Here is a 21126-nt window from a genome sequence, read left to right as displayed (position 1 = left end):
GCTGAAGCAAAAACAAGTGCAAGCAAGCTAATCAATCTACTACTCCTCAGCAGAGGAATGGAAAAAATTAATTGTATGTTTTAATAAATGGAATACTATACCATAGGGAAAGCGAAAGAAGTAGATCCACACATATGACCATATATACATTTTAGAAATGTAATGATGTGTGAAAAAGAGAGGTCCAAAAGAATAAGTTGAGTATAATACTATTTACTCACATTAAAAAGGGAGCAACTGTATAAATTATTTGTGTAAATATCATATTAGGCAATGTACAACATCATAAATGGGAAAAATTCACCCGACTTCAGGATATTGACTACTTCTAAAGAGGCAGAGAGGCTGTAAACTGGACTGGAGTTAAGGCTGTTTCAGAGTAAAGTAAGTCTGGGTCCTTATTGATTAGGAGTAGTAAAACTATCCACAAAGCATAAATAGAACAAGTATCAGCAGAAATGTCCCAAGATGAAAAACAGCCCCATAACCCATGTGCCATAAAGGAATGTTAATACTCACCAAAGATTATTTCCACGCTTAGTGACATATAGGTAATTTAGCCTGAACTACCATGCTGAAGTAAATGCATTACTCAGTTGTCATCCACTTTTGTGGAAGCAAAGGTACACTCCCTGACTTTAAGATAAACATGAAAAATCTAGATCAACCTTGTCATTTATGCGTTTCATCTCTTAAATTTTTGTGAGAGAATGAAAACCACGTATTGTCTTTATGACTTCATTATTTAGTCTGACTTTGGTTATAATGATTGTCACCTGGGTTTTGAATGACTTCCACATCAAACGAGAAAAAAATTACTGTTGCCAAAAAAGTAGAAATAGATATTCTTCTCAGTCCCGGTGGGTTTTTGGCAGGCACCCCACTTTCTAAGCCATCTAATGAATCACTAATATATGGATCTGACACAATCCTAATAGAACTCACAAAAAAATCATGCCTTGAAAATACCTTTTCCTGAATTGATTTTGCTGTTACTGGAACTAAATTTGCAACTACAGTATTTCTAATTAACCTTACTTTTCTGTGTGTGCAAAATGGGCAGCAGCTGTTTATCACTATATCTCCGCGGAGATATAGAGGCTATGGTTTTATGATTGCTTATTTTACATGTTACAGTACCAATTAATCAAGCTTATTCTGCTTACTTTCTGGAATACCTTTCCAACCTGAAACAAAACTCAGTTTAAATTTATATTTTCTTTCTTTCTTGTTTAAATTCTACTCGTTAAATTTTGAGGATACTGTTGGCTACATTGACATTTTTCTATTATTCTTCTGCTTTCTTTTGCCCCCTAAACATTTTCCCCAAGGCCAGACCTTTCCTCCAAGTCTTTTGATGAATCCTTCTGCAGTTATGACTTTCTCCTACCAAAATCACGTTAATTCAGCAAAATTTGTCATGCCAATGAGGAAAATTGAGAAACTTAGTGTGTGCCATTAAGAGGGCAAAAGTAATATCACATGCCTGAATATGTTAAATATGTCCCCTGACCCTTTTGATGAAAAATGTACTATAATGTAAGTTCCAAGAAAACGGGAATGTTTATCTAGTTTGCTTACTGCAATAGTCCCAATAGTGGCATGTAGTAGGTGGTCAGTAAATACTTAGTAAATGAATGATTCAGAAAATGCTCTGTTTGCATTATAGTAAAGTGGAAGGCAGCAAGGCATAATGATGAACATGTGTTAAATATTAAAAGTTATTAATCAAGTTAGAAAAGTACTACAAAAAATATTTTCTATCTTACTTAGACAAATATACTTCATAAAGACGAAATTGTAAGATATGTAAGATATGTAAAGCCATAATTTTTATATGGCTGAAAACTAACAAAATTGTAAGACATCCCAATTGAGTTATTATTGTGCATATTTGGATATCAGGTTAATTGGTGAGTGCTGCTTGGATGAATAATAAACTAAATACATACATAATTTATGAGTATTTGTATATTTATTCCATACCATTGATCTTTCTTGCCTTCATTTCAGCACAATTAATAATTATGTGAGAATCAAGATTATCACGTAATTTTCCTCTACTGCAATTTGAAATAATTTGTCCAAAATGTAAATTAAATTTAAGTATTAAAAAATTTCATTTATTTTAAAAGTTTTTTCTTCTAAAGCAATCAAAATTATTTATTAAAATACAAATGCAACATGAAAAGTTTTAACTAATATCAAAATTTAAAATAAAAATTCACATGACTGAAATTTTAATGTAATGTTTGAAAATATGATTGTATTATTACATGTTTTAAGAAAAAACTGTCAGCAGTTCTGGTGTTCAGTGTTCATCTAACTGCCAATGAAAAGAATTATTATTTTACTCTACATGTTATGTATACACTTACACATGAAAAAGTTCAGAGTTACATGAATTGTTTAATATACCAAACCATTCCACATTCCAAGAGCAACTACTACAGATACCTCCCTAATTTGTGCATTCTTCCAGAAAGAGGAATTAAAATTAAACAAGAAGCCAGGAAATGGACAGTCAGCACTCTTGGGAAAAATAACACTTAGCATCTAAGATCTACTCTTCTTGCTACCTGAGAGAAAGGATGTGACAAGGTAATTATTTTGATTTTGTATCTTTGCTGAGCATTTCTGCCACTCAAATCCTATCTGTGCACAGAAGCAGAAAAACTGGGTAGCTTACAATGGAGAAGCCTGCAGACAACACCTTGATGAAGTGATCAAAGTTAACATCTGTCATCAGTAATGAGACAAACCCAAATCAAGTGTCCCCAGATAAAATGAAATGAGAACAAAACAGCTTCACTTGTGTAAAAGTCCAAGAAGAGATGCACAATCTAAATTAATTACAAGAAATGTCAGGTAATCCTAAATAAGGACATTCTAAATTTGTCTGTAATCCTCAAAAGTGTCAATAAAAGGAAGTCATATTAAAAATGAGTTATAGCTCTGCAAAGTTAATATGGAATAAACTCTAAAATATGTTTTACATTTGTAAAAAGTTGGAGAACAGTACTTCAATTTTGAAAAATACACACACACACACACACACACACATATATATATATATATATATAATTTCCAGAATGACAAAGAAACAGTTAATAGTGGCAACCTCTGGGAGTGGAATCTAGATGGAGAGTGAAAGAAAGATGTTTCTTTTTCTCTTCTCACTTTTATTTTTTTCATGGTTTATTTTTAACCTGAACAAACATCTTATTTCAATTTTTAAAATGAAATAATTTAATTCCTTTGACTATTGTAAACTTTGTTTTTGACTCAGAAAATAGGAAATATCCTCAGGCAAAAAAATTTACTGTTTTTAACTTAGTCAACACAAGACTGATGGTAGGGAACTTCCCTGGTGGGCCAGTGGTAAAGAATCCGCCTTCTAATGCAGGGAACGTGGGTTCAATCCCTGATCGCGGAACTAAGATCCCACATGCTGCTGGGCAACTAAGCCCGCGTGCCACAACTACTGAGTTGCGTGCCTCTAGAGAGCCCACGTGCCGCAAAATACAAAGCCCCCGCGCTCTGGAACCCACGCACCACAACTAGAAAGAAGCCTGCGTGCCAAAATGAAGAGCCCACGCACCGCAACGAAAAGGATCCCGCATGCCTCAACGAAGATCCCGCATGCCACGACCAAGACCCAAGCAGCCAAAAAAAAAAAAAAAAGGCATGGTAGGTCATGACACCCAGGGTCTCATCCTGCCCTTGTCATTTAAAAGCTATGGCTATTTGGGCAAGGCACTTCCATTCTCTGGGATTTAATTATTCATCTTGTTGATGAGATTTGTTGTAACTCTAACTTTAAACACCCTTAAAATATAAATTAAGACTTATATAACATGCTGCCAACAGAGGGCAGTAATTTATCACAGATAGTTCCGAAGAGTTTTTCTGAGCAAGAAATGAATCATTTTCATACAATTTAAAGGAAAATAGTAACCAGAGTACCACCGTTTTCCTCGCTGTTCCTGAAAATTTGGATCGCATTCCAATTTCTAGAGCCCGTGCTCCACAAGAGAAGCCACCGCAATGAGAAGCCCGCGCACCGCCAAGAGGAGTAGCCCCCGCCCGCCGCCAACTAGAGAAAGCCCACACGTAGCAACAAAGACCCAACGCAGTCAAAAATAAATAAATAAATTAGTTAATTTTTTAAAAAGTGTTGTTGAGGGCGTTGGTATATGGGTACTATCAGACTGTGAAGTTCAAGTGGCTAGAAACTGATATAAAAGTATAATTTTTAACCGTGAAATTTTATTCTAAAAATTTTAAGAAATTAATCAAGATGGTAATAAATAAATGTTTGTCTTTAAATTTCAGATAATGAATAATCGATGAAAACGTCCACAAGATAAACTAACACATTTTTTTATAAACTAGAAAGAAGAAATAAACTCTCACATGCAGCTCCTGGAATAACTTCTTTCTAAGCAGCTTTAAAAGGAGATATTTTAAAAGGTGAGACATTCTTTTGTTTGCTGTAATCCTCATTCACTAAGTAAGAATTGTTATCATTAGTAGCATTCAGTTTATGGCACTAAAATTAAAGTTCCAAGAAGACAGAGATGTATCTGTCATGTTCTTTGCTGTCTCCTTAAATCCTAGAACAGTGTTTGTCATACAGTTGGTGCTTAATAAATACGTCTGTGTGGTATATTTATATGCTATTTTATTTTATACTTTGAAGTTTTCCCTAAGAAATTTGTAAAGTAAAAATATTTAATAAAAATGTATAAACTTATGAGAAACAAGTTTTAAATTTCTAAAACAAAATTTATCTGTTAACAATATTTTTATGCTTCTTACCAAAACTCTACTCAACTCTGCCTACCAACCATTCTTGCTTTTGTAGTTGTGTCTTATTATCATTAGACAAAGGGAGACACATAATCATAAAACCATCTTAGTGCGCCTTTTTTCCTTTTTTTTTCAGAATTCCAAATGACACTGTACAATATTGTTTTTCTGAGTCCTCTTAGAAAAGAATAGTGAAAATACAAATGTATATTTAACAAAGAGATATAAAAATAAAATATTTTGTATAGCAAATTATTATCCAAAAACCCAGCTGATATTACAGTAAAGGAGAAAATGAGATGGTAGCTGGTGTCCTATACTTTGAAATTCTGGGCAGGATCACATTATCTAATCAGCAAGGATTTCTGAGGGCAGAATCTATCAAGGGATTAACTCCCTAAATCTAAAACAATAGGAATGGGGATATAAGGATAATCCTCTCTGAGTCAAACGTTCCTTACCATTCCTAATCAATAAGAGAGGTGATTTACGGTATAAGTAACTACCCCTCAAACACAGTGAATAAAAAGTAGTAAATTAATATGTGTATGTTGGTAGTGGAGACTGGAATAAAACTTACCTATCCATACATGCAATCTTTCTGGGAGGTTCAGAATGAAAGTATGTGCTGTGAGAAGATAGACTTTTCATGCAATTTGCCAGTGTCTGTCCCGGCAGCATAGGTAAGCCAGTGGTTGGAAATAATTTTCTTCTGTGGGCCTATCAAATTATTCAATGCAGTAATCTTAGAGTCACTGAGTCCTACTTTGGTTAAGGGAGGATAGTCTATCCTAGGGAATTGAGGGCTTGCTGCTATATCAACTTGAAGGAAATAAAGACCCAACTTCCCTGGTTTACACCGTGCTATATTGACACACATGGGTATCATACATTATATCTTCATCAATATAGTACCAATAATAATACTTAAGATAGATACTTCCATAAAAATGAGAATTAAAATAACACTAAAAGTAATAAAACTAGTTAAAATATTATAGATGGGATTAATAGTACTAGTAATATAAATCAGAAGAATGATTAAGAATAATAGTATTACAAAATAATGAAAAGGACCTGAAAACTAAAAGCCTAAAACCAGTTTTAAATCTAGAAAATAAATAAAGCAAAGCAATTAAAGTCTAGATTAAAGGATAAAACGCAAAGTTGTTGAAAGTATAAACTTCAAGTCTTGACATTTGAATGCAGAAGCAAGCAGGTAGAAACTATAGAAATTAAGATTACTCCCTTCCATTGTTATCTGAGATTGGACTTTCTTTGAAGGGAGTCTCCAGGCAGATTTCCTAAAGAAAGAGTATTTACTGAAACTCAGGTGAGCTCAGCAGTGGTTAATCTCCCTCAGGAACAGGACTGTGAATTTATTCTCAGCATTTTTGCTTCTCCTTTCCATGGCCTCTTCTCTCTTTGTTTGTGTTCACCCAACCAAGGTTTTATGCATCTGTAATGATCCCATCCATGCTGTAATGAAAAAGGGATCCACCTTGGTCTTAAAAAAATGTAGTGAGACAACAATTATGAATGGCATAATTGTTAAGCTCAAGGCTTCTGGAGTTGGACTTACTATTTGTAAGTTATTTAGACACTGTGTACTATCATAGAGTTGTTACAAAAATCAAATGAGTTCATTTAGTTAAAATCTTTAAATAACAAAATAGTTTTTGGTACATAATGACTTTATCATTCTCCTAACAGAACTTGAACTTTAAAAGACTATATGGTGAGCAGACAAATGCATTTTTCATTATTGGGTGCATTTCACACATGGTAGAACCTGGAATAAGACATTGGGAAATGTGAGACTTTTTCTCACTGCTTATCAAATTGCATCTCACAGGAGGTCACCTTTTCTATCTGGACATTTTTTCTCTCTTAGGAAAGTTTCCAGAGAGGATGAAAAAGCAAGCTGGGCAAGAAGGCCCTGTCCAGATTTTTACCTTCCATATAGAGTTAGGTAGGGACAGGAAGAAACAAGAGATATACTTTCCAAGTTCTCACAGAAAGAGTTAAACAAACTAAAAAAGATTAGGGGAAAAAAACACATTAATTAAAGCGAAGTTTCAAAGTAATATACCAGTCCATCTAATAGACTATCTAATTCTAGAAAATCATAAGGAAATAGCTAGGAATTCAACTTATTTTATTTTTCCTCTGTTTGAGACATGATGTATTTTTTTTAAATATCAGTAAGTAGCAATAATTTATTGTGAAATGCAATGCCTAAACACAGATGATACAATGATTAGGCTTCCCAACTCTCTTAGTCAATATATTTTGCCTAATGAAGGAAAATCACTTACTCAAGATGTCCACCTTGTTAATAATGCAAATTATCACTGAGATTCCTGTGGAGACGCTCCTGAGAGGGCTGAGTAACCCTCAATCATGACTTCATGGTCTCACATATTACCACTACTTCTCAAAAATCATTCTCATTTTAAACTGGGCAAGGGATATCTTATTAATCAGAAATATGAATTAGAGAAAACGAAAATAACATGATGATTCCAGTACTCAATTTGCATGCGTGTATTTATTTTGAGTTCCATGTAAAGATTTAACCTAATTTGAGAAGTTTTCCTACAGATGGAGTCAGCTTGCTTGTGACTGTAAAATTTCTGAAAACCCTTTTGTTATTACTATATTACTTAACAAGAATAAACTTTAATCTGCAACATATTTGAAATTGATTGTTGCTTAATTTTGTTTATACTGCTGCTTAACATCAGTAAATTTCCAGAAAGCACTCCCCCCAAATTACTTCATATCCTACAGTGAAGTGCATAGGGTGAAAAGGAACACAGGACACCAGGGGGACTGAGGGTATGGGGTCCAGGGTTACATAACATAATATATATGTGGTCAATATAACACATCTTTAAGGGAAGAAGGTAAGGGGGTAGGGAGTATATTATTTATCTCTTCCTAAGTTATGCTTGATAACAAACTATCCCAAAATCTACAGGGTTTTTATGAAGAAAGGATTTATTTTCAGTCCCCTTTGTGGGTCATCTTTATTGTGATCCAATTTTGAAGAGTAACCTCTATGTGGGACATGCACATCATCTGGCAGGAAAATGAAAAATATAGAATCATAAAACTCATGAACTTCTCATAAAGCTCATAAAAATCTGAAATGTTATTTGAATTGTGTGAGAGTTGGAAAGACAAAATTAACAGAGTATGGTGAGAAATGAAAAGGAGAGTGTTTAGTATTAGGTGGGTACTTGGAACATCCAGATAATGATTAGATGCAAAGAACTTTAAGATACGATGGCACATAGTCAAGTTGTTGGTGAGAAAATCTTTTTATCCAAATAATTTAGACTTAGAATTGTATACAATAGATAGGCAAACTAGTAATAAAACCTCAAAAAGGAGCTCACGCAAGCCTCAGGGAGAGAAAAGCTGAGTCCACAGAGCCCTTAAGTGACAGCATCAGGTTGTCTTACCTTAACAATAGTTTACGTCAATTTCCCACATTCTCTTCAGCACAAGAATACCCAAGTGTGTGTGAATTACTTGGAAATAAAACGGTAAAAAGTCTTCACTGATGTCAAGTGCAACTTAAATATGAAATCAATGATCTTTGAGAAAATAATTTCAGCTCAGTTGTGGCTCTTTCAAATAGGGTTCTTTACATAGTAAGAAAAAGAGATTTTTTAAATGACCTTAGGAGGAAAAAAGGGTTTATTACAAGGGTATATGTTCTTGAGTACTTAGAAAAACTTGAACTAGGCCTGGGAAGGACTGTTACTGTAGAGCTCAGGCATCACTTTCTCATCTCTCATCTCATCTCTCAGTCTTGCTCTTGCTTTCATTCTTTCCCTGTTTCTCTCTCAGAGGTTACACGCCCTCTTTCATTCATCCCTTTCACCATTCACTCTCAACTAGCTTTCTCCACATAATCATCTGGCGCACACCATTTTGCATGTCAGCACTTCCTCTATCTTGGCTTTTTAGTTAAGAGCCTGGCACTGTATACTTTTATCTATAGCTCTTAGTACAAGTTTCCAAAAAGGAAATCTGATTTGCTGAGCTTACTGCTACCTTAGTAAAGCCTGCAGATTGGCCAAAAAATGAATCAATGTCCACTTCAGTCCAAGAACAGGCAACTTTCCTCAACAATCTGAGCAAGAAGGGAACATTGAATGTGCTTGAGTTGCAACAGGTAATAAGGGGTAATAATTATGCAGCAAAGTTCTTGAACTAGGCCTGGGGAAGGACTGCTTTTAACTTCGTTAAAAACAAAGTTTCAACACACAGCAAAGTTTTGTTGTGGTATGAAATCCAGAACGTGGGTGAGAAAGAAACATAGAAGAATATTTAAGTATCTGTGCTCTGAAGTCAGACTACATGATTTGAATCAGAGCTCCACAAACTATACCTAACGTTCTTAAACCCATGAAATGGTGAAATGGTCATGCAGAGAGGGCTTTCTTCACAAGCTGGCTGTGAGAATTAAATGAGGTAATTTATGTACCAGACACCTAGGAATTATTCAATAAATAGTAAAAACACACAAGAGGAAAAGTTACCCTGTAATAGGGAAGGACCTTTGTATTCTATTACAAGGTAATCACTAAAGGGATGTTGCCTATAAGCTTAAATTATACATAATGGCCCATCTCTGGGAACCCTGCCTCCCAGGTAATGAGCATTAAATTAAAATACTTTTGTTTAGCTCACAAGAAAACATCCTGACTAGGCCCACCTGTGAATGACTGCAGAGAGGAAGAAATTAACACAGCCTCTCCAGAGGCTGAGGGGAACCAGGAAAGGTTTGACTTTCCTCCCTCCCCTTTAGTATAAAAGAAGCCTGAATTCTAACTCAGGCAAGATGGTTCTTTGGGACAGGAGTCCACCATCTTCTTGGCCTGCCGGCTTTCTGAATAAAGTCACTATTCCTTGCCCCAACAGCCCATCCCTTGATTTATTGGCCTGTCCTGAGGCGAGTAGTATGAGCCTGGACTCAGTAACAACCCCTTACCCAGAGGTCAAGGGAAGGAAGCAAGAAAAGTTGAAGACATGAAGACAATTAGAGATGGAAAAAACAAGAAACTGATGGATTTTCTGATCAAATGACTTCAGCCGTCATGGCAAAGAAGATTCTGCCATCTTACGAAATCTCTAGTGATCTTAGCCTGATATGGCCATAATTCCATTACGGAAATACCAAGGGTTAACTTCAGCGATAGTGACCTAGAGCAGAGCAAAGTGCGTGATGCCTTTAAATATTTACATATCATGTAAAATAATAATTATGATATAAACAACAGCAATAAACATGATAGTTAACATTTATTGAAGGTTTGCTATGTGTGGAGGACTAAGTGCTTTATATGTCTATTTATATGTATATATATTATATGTATTTAATCCATTTACTACTTATATCAAACTTAGGAACTTTTATCATTATTTTAGGGAAAAAGAAACTGAGGCACAGAGAGTTTAAATAATTGACCAAAGTTGCAAAGCTAGTAAGTAGCTGAGGCAGGGTTTACAGCCTGACATTCTGCAACAGGCAATACATTGCATTGCCTCTCTAATCAAAGGGAATTTCAATAGCCCTCAGGTGTTTTTCACAAATATATTGACAACGTGGATGAAATAATTTGAAGAAGAAATAAACTGCAAAAAAAAAAAAAGTTTCACTTTATTAAGTAACTACATGATGACAAATATATAATATTTTAAAAATATATAGCTCTGGGGGAAAAAAGTGTTTTTTTTTTTAACTGATTACAAAGAATCCTGAAAAGTAAAAGAGATAGTTATTCAAAAATAGTAATTCTGAAATCTTAGTGTAAGCTGATTCCTTTGTCTGTTTCCTTCATAATAGAAAAGGCTTTTGAATAATTTGGCGAAATTAGCCTAAAAAGAGTTGGAGTGACCTAAACAGGAAGCCTGGCTATTCCCAGCTGTGGGTGATCTTTGAGACCGGCTCTGAGGCTCCTCTTTGCTCCAACAGACGGGAGTGACTTTGAGCTGGATAAAAGTCAAATTCTTACCTCGCCCTTTCACTGCTGGCAGGATCAGATTGCATTTCTTTCATTATTCTTCACTCCCCAGTTTCCTGATCTGTTTAAAAGAAGAAGTAGAAAAGATAAATCCTCTCTTCAATGCCTGGAAGGGAAAACAAAATGACCTCAACTCCGCTTTGAAAAAATCTTTCCAAGAACTTTCTTCAGAGATTTTACTCGTGAGTACTTGGCACTATACTTTCTAGCCCATGAGAAATAACTTTTATTTCTTTTCCTTGGCGGGGGGTGGGGGGGGGGGAACCAGGGTGCTGAGAGGCAAAGACTTGTAGGGGAGGACCATTGTCTGTAACCCTACAATGAAAATCGACCCTTCTCTGTAAACAAACTCATTGCAATGCTAAACTAAATACTCAGCATTTTCCATTTAGTTTTAAGCAAATATATATGAAATATAGGATTATGCTTTTAAGACCATGAACATAAAAAGTTGGTGAGATGTAGCCTTGTTTATAATTTTAATCTTGTAGTGGCAGTTCTTTACTAATTGTGTCTTTAATTGGAATTTTCTGAAGATTTTTTTTTAACCTTTAAACATTATTTAGTAACATATAAAGAAATATAATAAAGAGACTGTCTGGCAGCCTTATGTTTAAAGAAACTTCTTTCATTGCCATTAATTGGTGATATTTAAAATAAGGTATAAACATTAGAATCCTTGTAGTCTAAATATTTCTTGCCAGCATTAACTAATCTCTCTTAAGAAAATACTTTACAAGTCTCCAAAAACAAAAGCTCATATTCTAAATATACTAAAATAAGAATAGATAGGATTGCACTATATATAGTACAATTATGTAAATTAAAGCAATAGATTACATACCTATATGATGTACTGTCATATTCTTGTTGCTTATAAAACGATATTAAATTTAGCTTCTGGTAGTAAAGAAAGCACATAGTATAGAAGTACACAACCACAGAACAATAATGAAACAAAAAAAAAATTATGGAAAGCACTCGTTTGTATGAGTATTAATGGAAAAATGAGGGCCAAGAGCAGTGCTGTGCAGAAAAAAAAGAAAAGTAACAGCCACACTGTGACTCAGTGCTCTGGAAATTAGTCACAAAATGACTTTGTATAATTGTGATAACATTAAATACAAAGGGCAGAACCCAAGCAGGAAACATACAGCCCAGAGAGTCATATTTTATTATGTGTAAAAGCGTAATATTTACGTCAGAGGTGAAAAATTGTGTCAATTTTCAGATATTGCAAAGTTTTTTAACCTTTCATAAAACATTTTTAGGATTCTTTTATACTCATCATTCTAGTGCATGATTATTTCAAGACATATAATCTATATTTATCTAATACTTAAACTGAAGGGTGAATAATCTCTGAAAATGTATTGGAGTATGAAATTTTAATTTGGGGCCTATGGGTTAATAAAATGGTATAAAATATCCTTAGGGATCAACAGAGTTGGAAAACTATTAATGTAAATACAGATAATTAACATTACAGATGTAAAACTTTAAAATATTTACTTTTAACAATTTGAATGGTTATATTGGGAAGCCAAATTTGTCTTCTTCAGGTAACTGTACAATCTTATTAGAGAGCTTTAATGGCATATATACTACTATTTGGTTCCGTTCTCTATTAGGTATGCTGACTTGTACAAGTATTGTTTTTTGTTTTTAAAGGTACAGTCTGATATCTTTAAGCATTTGTTTTATCTCCAATGACTAGATGAAAACCTCTTTGGGAAATGTGGTCCTGTTCAAATGGATTATGCTATCAGGTAGTGCTTGCTGGTCTGATTGGTTGCCCGTAACTCTAGGCTTCATTTGCTTATTGATTGTACAACTATTTTGCCTAGAATCTTCTACTATAAACAGTATTGCTAAATTTAAAAATAATCTATGAAATAGAAAATTGTTTTTGTATTAAACTATAGTTTTCATAACACTAATTTATTCCCTCCTAAGAATTAATTTCCTGGTCTTAGTTATCTACATCATTCAAATTCAAAACATAATTGGGGGACTTCCCAGGTGGTGCAGTGGTTAAGAATCCGCCTGCCAATGCAGAGGACACGGGTTCCAGCCCTGGTCTGGGAAAATCCCACATGCCGTGGTGCAACTAAGTCCGTGCACCACAACTACTGAGCCTGAGCTCTAGAGCCTGCGAGCCACAACTACTGAGTCTGAGTGCCACAACTACTGAGCCCACACGCCTAGAGCTGGTACTCCACAACAAGAGAACCCACCGCAATGAGAAGCCTGCGTACCGCAACGAAGAATAGCCCCACGCTCACTGCAACTGGAGAGGGCCCGCGCGCAGCAACAAAAACCCAACGGAGCCAAGAATAGATAAATAAAGTTATAAAAAAAAAAACCCATAATTGGACAGATGACTACTAGAGGAAAAAAGCCAAGCTGAAAAGGTTTTGTTTATTCCCAGAACACCTAGCAATCTAACCAAATAGTAGATATGCTATAGATTATTTAGGAATTGTTGGTTTACTAAATTCACTGTCACAAACTTTTAATACAGATTTCAACTGAATCAAACGTCTCTACTTAATAGAAGAAAAAAAAGTAAAATAAACATCCTTGCCAAAAAAAAAAGGGGGGGTGGGACAGGAGAGACAATGTGAAAAGGAAAGGACTCAGAATAGGATTTTCAAAAAAATCTTGTTTATTGGTATAAATTAAATAAGTAGAATAATAATATTGATTAAAATTAGTTAATTATATCAATTTATTTTTGCTACGTAGACATGATCGAAAACTTGTATTACAGTCCAACTCATCTACTCTCAATAAAGGCTGTCTTCAGCCACCCTTTTCTTGTTTACCATCTAAAACATGTAACTCAGGAAATTTAAGTTGCAGAGTTGTCTTTTTTAAAACAAAAAATACTTTTAAAAAAAAATTATTTATTTATTTTGCTGCGCCAGGTCTTAGTTGTGGCACGCAGGATCTTCGTTGTGCCATGCAGCATCTTTAGTTGCAGCATGCAGGATCTAGTTCTCTGACCAGGGATCGAACCCGGGCCCCCTGCGTTGGGAGCACAGTCTTACTACCAGGGAAGTCCCAAAACATAAATACTTTTAAATGCATTATATTTTTTTTTATAGAAAATGCCAATACTATAATTATTTGATTGTTACCATCTGCATTTGGAGAAATCTGAATTCAAGACATGGAGTGATTATTGAAGTCCTTGTTTCTGGATATTAAATCTCACCAAAATGAAGAAAGGATGCAAGTTATTTCAGAGAGTTCTCTTTATGCTAGACCACCTCTCTTGGGTCTCTGAGATCCTCAGTGACTGCTTTCTTGGTGTGATGTATCATCTCCAGGAGCCCAGTCTTCCCGTTACCCTTCTCTCCCTGTCTTCACTTCAAGTGGCAGGTGCTGTGTAGAACCAGAGCCTAGGATTCAGCTACCAATAGGATGAGGGCACCCTAGTCATTTCCACTTTTCTTCTTTTCAAAAGCAATAACAAAAAGCACTGATGCATGTCAGATCTGCTATGTTCATCTCTCTTCAGGCCTTCCTTTGTGATTCTATGCTCTTTCTTAGTTGGAACAACCATATTTTAAAATTATTTTAAAAACAAGAGGTCCATGATCCATACTAGGAGTCCCAGTGCTGCAATATTTCTGTCTCACTTGCTCCATCTGATAGACCACAGGTGCCTGGGGAGACATAGACTTACTGCAAGGAATTCCTCAATCAAAATGTGATGGTAGCATTCTCTCTAGACTGAATGAATATTACATGTTGTTGATTAGGCTATTTCAACATCAGGAATGTAAAAGTATCTATCAGTACAGCACTGATATACTGTGGTGTTTTTTTTCTTTCATTTATTTATTTATTTTTGGCTGTGTTGGGTCTTCATTTCTGTGCGAGGGCTTTCTCCAGTTGCGGCAAGCGGGGGCCACTCTTCATCGCGGTGCGCGGGCCTCTCACTATCCCGGCCTCTCTTGTTGCGGAGCACAGGCTCCAGACGCACAGGCTCAGTAGTTGTGGCTCACGGGCCTAGTTGCTCCGCGGCATGTGGTATCTTCCCAGACCGGGGCACGAACCCGTGTCCCCTGCATTGGCAGGCAGATTCTCAACCGCTGCGCCACCAGGGAAGCCCCTACTGTTTTTATTACCAAGCATAGAGTGCCATTGACCCCTTTCAACTGTACCACACCCTCAGTGGCACCAACACCCTGCTGCCAACCTCATTCCATCTCTCCTATTCATGTTTCTTACCAACGTCTATCCCATCCTTGAATCCTGTAATAATCTTGTAATCTAAACATCACCTCATTCCTTACTTCGCAAGGCTTAGAAATGGAGTAAATCTCATAAATTGGATGAGTCTCCAGAATAGTAGTGTTTGTTGCAAAATATTGGTAATATTTTTAAAGTTCTTTTAGGAATAAACTTCAAAGTATCCCAGGAAATGAATCAAAATGATTATATCAAAATATCAAACACCTACTCACTCTTCTATGTGCAACCAATTTCAAATATACGTGACTATAAAATGAATGAACTTCTGATTCATGCTACAGGAATGATTTTGAGAACATTATGCTAAGTGAAATAAGCCAGACACACACAAAAAAACAAATAGTGTATAATTTCACTTACATGGGGTATCTATAATAGGCAAATTCATAGAAAAAGAAAGTAGAATAGAGGTTACCAGAGTCTGGAGGAAGGGATGAATGGTGAGTTATTGCTTAATGGATACAAAGTTTCTGTTTGGGGTAATGAAAAATTTTGGAAGTAGATAGTGGTGATGATTGCACAAAAATATAAATGTAATTAATGCCACTGACTTGTACACTTAAAAATAGTTAAAATTGCAAATTTCATGGTATATCTATTTTACCACAATCAAAAATAGTAAATGAAAAATATTAATATTTTTAGTTTTTTTGTTTCAATTTACATAGTTTCTATCATTATATCTTCAAATTTACTTATCTTTTCTTCTATGTCCAATGTGTTTATAATCGCATCTAGTGTATTTTTCATCTCAAATAATGTTGTTTTCATCTCTAGAAACTCAGTTTGAGTCTTTATCTTCTTTCTCTATTTAACACACTCAATATTTTCTCTAGATTCTTGAACATATGAGTGCAGTTAAAATTTTAGTTTAAATTTTAGTTTAAAATTTTAGTTTAGTTTAGTTTATGAATGCAGTTAAAATTTTAGTTTAATTTTAGTTTAGTTTGTTAATTCTATTTTCTGTGTCATTTCTGTGTCATTTGGCTTCTTCTCATTATGTTATATTTTACTGTTTTTTGCAGACCTTATAATTTTTATTTGAATGCCTGATATTATGAATCTTACCTTCTTAAGTGCTGAATATGTTGTATTCCTGTAAATAATATTGAGCTCTGTTCTGAGTTGCAGTTTAATTACTTGGAAACAATCTTGTATTTTGTTATCTCACTGTCAAGCTTTGTTAGGCAGAATCAGAGAAATGTTTATTCTATGGTTAATTTTTTTCCCAGTACTGAGAAAAAAACTTTCTGACTACTCTGCTTAATGCACCATGAATGGAGGTTTTTGCAGTTTAGGGACAAGAAAATATTCACAGCTTTACATGTGTTCTAAGTGTTATTCCCCTCTAGCCCTTTAAGGTGGTTCTTTACCCAAACTTGGGTACTTTTCTCTTATATATGTACTGATCAGTATTAGGCTGAAGACTTGAGGGCCATCTGAAGATTTCTGGATCTCTCTTTCTGTATAGCTCTCTACTCTGTTACTCAACCGTGCATACTCTAGCTACCCTGGCCTCTGCAGACAATGTGCTTTCTCCTAAACTCAGGGAGACCACTGGGCAATTCCAGAACCTCCTTTTCCTGAATTTGAATGTGGAAACTCCCTTCAGTCAGTGTGCTGGAGCAAATCGGAATGTAGGGCTGAACTCTTGTTTCCCATCCTTATGGGATCACTGCTCTTCACTGACCAATATTTAGTTAGCGGAAAACCATCATTTAATACATTTTGACTATTTTATTTTTTTAAGTTGTTTCATGTGGGAGGATAAATCCAATGTTAATCCATTGTGGCTGGATGTAGAAGGGCTATTTTTCTTTAAATTTTTATTTTGTATTGACGTATAGTTGATTTACAGTGTTGTGTTAGTTTCAGGTGTACAGCAAAGTGAATCAGTTACACATATACATATATCTATTCTTTTTCAGATTCTTTTCTCATATAGGTTATTATAGATGACTGAGTAGAGTTCCTTGTGCTATACAGTAGGTCCTTGTTAATTATCTATTTTATATATAGTAATGGGTATATGCAATCCCAAACTCCTAATTTATCCCTCCCTACAACCTTTCCCCTTTGGTAACCATAAATTTGTTTTCTAAGTCTGTAAGTCTGTTTCTGTTTTGTAAATAAGTTCATTTGTATCTCTTTTTTAGATTCCACATATAAGTGATATCATATGATGTTTGTCTTTCTTCGTCTGACTTACTTCACTTGGTATGTTAATCTCTAGGCCCGTCCATGTTGCTGCAAATGGCATTATTTCATTCTTTTTTTAATGCTGAGCAATATTCCATTATATATGTGTACCACATCTTCTTTATCTATTCATCTGTCGATGGACATTTAGGTTGCTTCCATGTCTTGGCTATCATAAATAGTACTGCAATGATCATTAGGGTGCATGCATCTTTTCGAATTATGGTTTTCTCTGAATATATGCCCAGGAGTGGGATTGCTGGATCATATGGTAGCTCAATTTTTACTTTTCTAAGGAACCTCCATACTGTTCTCCATAGTGGCTGTACCAATTTACATTCCCACCAACAGTGTAGGTTCCCTTTTCTCCACACCCCCTCCAGCATTTATTGTTTGTAGATTTTTTTGATGGCCATGCTGACTGGTGTGAGGTGATACCTCATTGTAGCTTTGATTTGTATTTCTGTAATAATTAGCAATGTTGAGCATTTTTTCATGTGCTTTTTGGCCATCTGCATGTCTTCTTTGGAGAAATGTCTATTTAGATTTTCTGCCCATTTTTTGATTGGGTTATTTGTGTTTTTTTGATATTGAGCTGCATGAGCTGTTTTTATATTTTGGAGATTAATCCCTTCTCAGTCATATCATTTGCAAATATTTTCTCCCATTCTGTGGGTTATCTTTTTGTTTTGTTTATGGTTTCCTTTGCTGTGCAGTGGAAGGGCTACTTTTTTAAATTATATTTTAATGATATCCTAAAAAACTAAAAATAAACATAAATAGAATGAGAAATTTTAAGGTCATATAAACTGTAATTCATTCATTGGCCTGGATAAGATAAATACATTTTTTGCCTGCTATATCTCAGCAACTATGTTAGATGAGTAAATATATTTACATGATTGTACAATGAAAAACTTAAATTCACTATTTCTAAAAAATAATTATTTCATTTCAGATAAGCAGTTTGTTTCATTATGATTTTCTGATAATGGTAGTTGTTTGGGCGGCTAATATTTTACTCTCTTCTATTTTAGATGACAAATTCATTCTACAAGCTTAAAACCAATCAAGTTGTCACTTGTTCAACAGGCATTTCCAAAACTCTGAGTGCTGAGTGTTATTTACCTAAAGCCTCCATAGTTTTGCAATGAATTAAAGATTGCCTTTATTGATAGTTTCCTATCACAGTTTCTCATAATTATCTTTCCTCCCCTGATTCCTGGATACTTCTACATATTGGAAGCTGGGAAAGTTCATTGACAGCACAAATTAAAACTTTCTCTTTTTATGAAAGAAGTTTCAGGTGTTTCCTGCTTAATTATATATACCAATTGATATAAACAGATAATCCCAAATGACAAATACTGTAAACAAAAATTATATTTAGTGTTAGAATTTGTTTTTATAATTATGTAAGAGTGTGTACATTATTGAAGTTTCTATGCATCTTATTTGAGTTCTGTGGTTTTAGTCTCCTTTAGCATAGTTATTCAGTCTATGAGGAAAGGAAAACAGGTACACAGTAAAGAAATCATTATGGCATCTACATCCTGGCACTAATGCAGGTTTAAAAAAAAATTATGAGATAAGCAATTTACCTTAGAAACACTCAGGCCCTCCTTTCAGTGCCAATAATTTTTTTCAAGTTTCAAATTTCCCAGGATTAACCTCTTTTTGTATGTTTTTCTCTTAAGGAATTGCTGAAGAATGTTCCAGTGGAAGAAAAGTGTTTAGGGAGAATTTAGATTAGCCTCAATTAACATGGCAAAAGAGGGTTGTTGGTTTTTTTTGTTTTTCTATTTGTGGTAAACTCTGGACGAAACTCCTTTAAAGCCATTTGCATTTATTAGTTGTATCCCTAAAGAAAGGAAAAGGTTCCTTAGGTACCAGTGTTTGCCCTATCACTACTATGTCAACATTGCTCTCCCAACCACCACCTGCATTCCATATTACCATCTCCTTATTCAGAGGCCAAAGAGATACAAGTGACCATCTATCCTTCCTAATAGGTACTGGAAGCCTCTTCTGAAAAGATATGAGTAAATGGGCATTCATGGATGGTCCTCAAAAACATGTGTGAAAAAATATCTGAGCCATGTATTTGCTCTTTAGAAGGGAATGTATAGTTTTCCTCAGATCTCTCAGGAGCTTACATATCACCATGAAAAATATATCTGAGACATGATTAAGTATCCAAGGAAAACAGTATATAGCATTGGGATCAAAAAAGAGTGTCAAGTAATAATATATCCTGAAGAAGGCAAGATAAAGATTTCAAAGGCCGATAAACTTGACATAGGAGGGATAAGGGTGGGGTAGAGATGGATAAGTTATCCTATGTATAAGAAATCTTGGAGAAAAGATCTTTTTTGCGAAGTCTTGGAAGAGATTAAATTATTTTAAGATCTTCAGTTCAATCATTACACTTGAATAAGCAGATTCAATTTTTAATATCTTTAAAGCTGAGCATTAACTATGTGCTTTTTATATATTAGAACTTATGCAGGGTACAAAAAGTGTACAATGTGATAATTTTTTTTTTAAATTTATTTTTGGCTACGTTGGGTCTTCGTTGCTGCACGCGGGCTTTCTCTAGTTGAGATGAGTGGAGGCTACTCTTCCTTGCGGTGTGCGGGCTTCTCATTGCTGTGGCTTCTCCTGTTGTGGAGCACGGGCTCTAGGCGTGTGGGCTTCAGTAGTTGTGGTGTGCAGGCTCAGTAGTTGTGGCACACGGGCTTAGTTGCTCCATGGCATGTGGGATCTTCCCAGACCAGGGCTCGAACCTGTGTTCCCTGCACTGGCAGGCAGATTCCCAACCACTGCGCCACCAGGGAAGCCCAATGTGATCAATTTTAATCATTTATAAATTAACCTATTAGGATTTGAAGTAACTTAACACAAATAAAAACTCTGGTCTTCATTCTCAAAAAATTACAATCAGGGGAATTAAGTAGGGCATTTAACAAGAACATGCTATCTGATTCCTGATTATGTGTTAGGTAGAATATGAATAGGAGAAAAAGGAATGGCAATTTAGAGAGACTAGCAGATATTTATAAAAATGTAAAATAATGAGCATTCAATGTGAGGAACCAAGAGAAAAAAAGAACTATTTATTGGATGCTATGAGTAAAATAGGAAGTAGCACTAGTTTCCTTTCATTCTCTGAGTCCATAGTTCATTGTTTCATGGGTCTGACATTTTACAGTCTGAATGGAAGTGGCTGAAGATTAACATGTTAATGGTTCCTGGAGGACCATGACTTAGCTGCCTGGGGCCTCTGTTCCTTTACAATGATGACTCAGAAAGTTGAACTCAGGATGTCATGGGTGTAGTCACCAACAGCTGCAGTTCCAATCTTAACTAAGCTCAGTTGCTTTTCATTAGAGCACAATCAGAAATTCCCGGGTTTTTTACTTTCGGACTTAACTTCACCCGCAGAATTACTCTCACTGAGGAGGGAGAAAATTGATCATTACTGGTTCAACATGTTTATTGTACTTAAGTATAAAAACTTTAGCTAATATTTGGAATCATAACACTTTCATAGTCAGAAACAAAGTTACCTGATTATTTATCTGACACCAGAATGTTATAAATATCTAGCCTCAGGTATATTGAGTATAAATTTTGCTTCTCTTTCCCTCAAGGAAATGACAGTATAGGAATATTTTGTGGGAACTTCCCATACATGGACTAACATTTCCTCTCCTTTTCTCATACTACAACAGATACTATCAAAAGTAGGAAGTTGAGAAGTTTCCAATATATTTCTCTGAGCAGAGACAAAATCTAAGATGGCAAC

At 35.1% G+C, this 21126-nt stretch overlaps 1 protein-coding gene across 1 annotated transcript in view; it reads left to right on the top strand.

The window, feature by feature from the left end:
- Nucleotides 1-10746: 10746 nt before the first annotated feature.
- TFPI (tissue factor pathway inhibitor) overlaps nucleotides 10747-21126 on the top strand; it is a 69307-nt gene continuing 58927 nt past the window's right edge. The window contains exon 1 of the mRNA XM_061203094.1: nucleotides 10747-11035. The gene's annotated coding sequence lies outside the window, so the exon portion shown is untranslated. The remainder of the gene's footprint in view (nucleotides 11036-21126) is intronic.

This window comes from Eubalaena glacialis, chromosome 1 (assembly GCF_028564815.1).
Source record: "Eubalaena glacialis isolate mEubGla1 chromosome 1, mEubGla1.1.hap2.+ XY, whole genome shotgun sequence".
NCBI lineage: Eukaryota > Metazoa > Chordata > Mammalia > Artiodactyla > Balaenidae > Eubalaena > Eubalaena glacialis.
Note: the sequence above shows the minus strand (reverse complement) of the source record. Positions and strands in the feature narration are given on the sequence as shown.